The sequence below is a fragment of the Acyrthosiphon pisum genome, chromosome A1 (genome assembly GCF_005508785.2).
Source record: "Acyrthosiphon pisum isolate AL4f chromosome A1, pea_aphid_22Mar2018_4r6ur, whole genome shotgun sequence".
NCBI lineage: Eukaryota > Metazoa > Arthropoda > Insecta > Hemiptera > Aphididae > Acyrthosiphon > Acyrthosiphon pisum.
This window is the reverse complement of record NC_042494.1, coordinates 35,660,711-35,664,584: the sequence shown is the minus strand read 5'-3', so window position 1 is coordinate 35,664,584 and position 3,874 is coordinate 35,660,711.

Genomic DNA, 3,874 nt, shown 5'->3' with positions numbered 1-3,874 from the left:
CCAAAAAATCAAAATTAATTCTTAAGTATGTGAAAAATAATTCAAAACGTTACGGGCGTCCATGCAAATCATTTAGCCACCTATTTTTAGGTGTCTAGCAGGTCAGTCAACTCAGTTATCCGAGTAGGCAATCCGACTTCGTCGGATAGCAGACAATGTTTGACGATATGACTGGGTCACGTAATCAGGTATGCAATCCGACTGCGTCGAATCGCGGACAGCGTTCCTTACTGTCACCGAAAACGAAAATTAAGCCATAAATTACGTGTATAAAAAATTCAAAACATTTCGGGAGTCCATGAAAATTATATAGACACCTTATTTTTTGGGTGGCTAGCAGGTCTGTCACCTCAGTTATTCGAGTAGGCAATCCGACTGCGTCGGATAGCAGACAATGTTTGACGACGACTGAGTCACGTAATCAGGTATGCGACCCGACTGCGTCGAATCGCGGACAACGTTCCTTACTGTCACCGAAAATGCAAATATAAGTCATAACGAAAACCGTTACGGCGGTAAAACTCGAATTTTCAAAAAATACTAAAATTTTCGTCACAGGTCTTAAGGCGGAAATGATAGCGAAAGGTAAATACAGAAAAAAACGCGAACAAAAAATTCACTTTACATTGCCGCCTCGTGATCTATTAGATCTATTAGTTTTTTAATTTTGTATTAAATTGTATTTGCCGCAGTATTTATAATTATCAAATTACATTACCTCAACCAATTAACTCACCTAAAAATTGTAATATATTAAGTTTTACATAGTATACTTGTAGATTAGTTATGTTACTATTGTCAATTCAAGTATAAAACTATAAAAGAATCATCCCATACTATCCAGCATAAAAAATAAATAATAAAATCAAGTGTTACCTTATAGCTTATACCATATTATACTCATAACTAAACATACCTATATAAGTCATACCTATTATAGTCATATCATTATACAATTTAATTGCCATTCTTCAATTAAATACATAAAGTTCTATTTTGTTTATTAATATTGTATTATATAGAACATGTTTAACTAAATTTATATAAATGACTCACCTAAATTTTGTAATATATCAAGTACCTACTACATAGAATGTTATCTAATATTTAACAATTTAGATGCGTTGCTCAATATAGCAGATTATAAAAGCATGTCGTATATTGTAGACAGTCGTCGCTGTAATATTAATTAATGTAAACATATTACATGTAAAAATCAACGTAGTAATTTAGATATTAATATAAGTCAATGAAGCAAGATGTGCTGAGGCAGCAAAAACTATTTTACTATATAACACTGCCGTACGCGCAAGGACAGGGGAGTCCCCGTTGTCACTGAGTGAGTCGGTGAGAACGGGCTACGGCGGTCTGAATCCGCAAAGTGTTTAATTTATGTTTGTTTTAAAATTCAATAAAAGTGTTTCCGACCATTAAAACCCGAGTTGAATTTAATTAACTAAGTCTGCTTTGTCCTTACCTTTGAATATTGGAACAGTGCTCAGACCCGCACCCCTATAGTCAATGAGGTTTATTGCAAACTGAACAGTGCTCTGGTTGTGGCGTCCTAATAGTCATTCCAAATTAGAGAACGGACGTAAGATCGACAAAACGCGTACCATCGTACCTCAAAAGCTAACAGTGCATTAATCTGAATTTTTTCTAGAGATAGTCATTAGCTTAGAGTGTACGGAGGTAAGGCATATAGTTGGTTCATCGCGTATTATCCTATACGGGTGATACTACAAGCAATAGTCGTGGATGTCAATTAAATATTGTTATTAATTTGATTTTATGCTCATGTAACCTACCTTTAGTATACATTAATAATAATACATTGTAATACTGTCCATAAACATACCTGCATAAGTAACATCAAACAGCTAGCATTATACACTTTAACTCCTAGACTTTTCTGAAATATATGTAGTATATTTATAATATTAGTTAATTAATATTGTATTATATAGTATCTGCAGCATTATTTGTGTTGTACACTAAATTTATATAAATGACTCATCTAAAATCTGTAATATATCAAGTACTTACATAGCATGTTATATATTTAGGTGCGTTGCTCAATAAAGCATATTATTTAAGCATATTATGTAGATATTAAAGCAATAGTTGTGGATGTCAATTAATTATTGTTATTTATCAATTGTCAATTTATTAATTTGATTTTATGCTCATGATTATATTATGCTCATAGTATAATATATTACATAGTATATTACATATTATGTAATATTAGTTTATTAATATTGTACCTATTATATGATATCTGCAGCAGTATTTGTATCCTCCATAAAATTTATAATTACCAAATTACATTACCTTAACTCACCTAAAAACTATAATATATTAGGTACTACATAGTATACATGTAGGTTAGTTATATTCAAGTATAAAAGAACCATTCCATATAATCCAACCCATGTAAAATAATAAAATGTATCAAATTTATTATTGAATATTTATCAAATATTTTATTTAATATAATACTCTCATAATTAGACCTATATATCAAATAGTGTACAGTCATATCATTATACAATTTAATTTCCAGTCTTTATAAATAATGTATTATTTAGAATCTGTAGCAGTATTTTAGGCTAACCAAATTGGACTCACCTAAAAACAGTAATATAATATCAAGTACCTACTACATAGTATATTATATATTTAATATTTAACTACATAATCGAGCCCATGTCCCTAATGCAGATAATATTAAATACCTATTAGATCAATTAAATAGTGTTATTTATTAATTTGAATTTATGTTCATATAAAATCATACCTATGGCATAGCGGTCATATATAATTTAGATATAATTTAACAGACCCGACCCAACCACTGTATCGACTCTTTATATTTACACAATTATTTATTATAATATGCATGTACCTACCTACATGCTACAGACCGATTCTGTGGATATATCGTGTATATTAATGCCAAATCAAATATATAAATAGGGCGCGACCGAATGGGCAGTACAATATAATAACACAGCTTATTGAATCAAAAAAAATGCCTGTATAATAGTAGTAACGGCACTGTCAGATCTCCAATCTCCGCGAGCGGAACTCGATGCGAGCTGATGCGTCCGGTTCGAAACCACGACCCCCAGGTCAACCGCACCCACGCCTAACCGACCTGCCTACCTACTGAGTTGAGAACTGGTGTCAAATCAATGACTCTTAAGCAGTTTCGGCGTCCCGGCGAATTACGAACGCGGTTCGCACTTCCGCTTCGGGCGTCGGAGCGGGCGATCAGACCGCGTCGGACGGCGGACGACCGGCTTCGCCGCTCTCGGACGTCGAAAACGCGATATTCGCAAAAAAAAATCGAACGTCCCGACGCATATATTTATGCCTGTATATAGCGATACCTACTTGACGGCGACGATATCGGCCGTCTGCTTTCCGCGACGCCGCTACGCCCGGGGACACCCCCCGGAGAAAGTGCGGCCGCGGACGGCCTATAAATTTAGCGGGAAACGCGAATAACTGTCCAACGGGGAGATCAGACGTTTTAAAAATGGGTAAAACTCGACATTTCGACAAAACTATTGATAAACTCGGCCTCGCGCGGCCTATAAATGTAGCCGGGAACCCGAATAAAATCCAAACAGGGTCGTACAAATTCCGTAAAGGCAGTAAAACTCGAATTTTGAAAAAATCAGAAAATTTTCATTAAATATGATGAGGCGGACGTGTTAATATGAAAGGTAAATAACGAAAATCTATGACTCTTAAACCGTTGCGCCGTCCCGGCAAATTCCGAACGCGATTAAACGTACAGTATAGTCGACTCGACTCGAGCTAGGATATTTTATTATATAATTAATATTTATACGTTTATTTATTA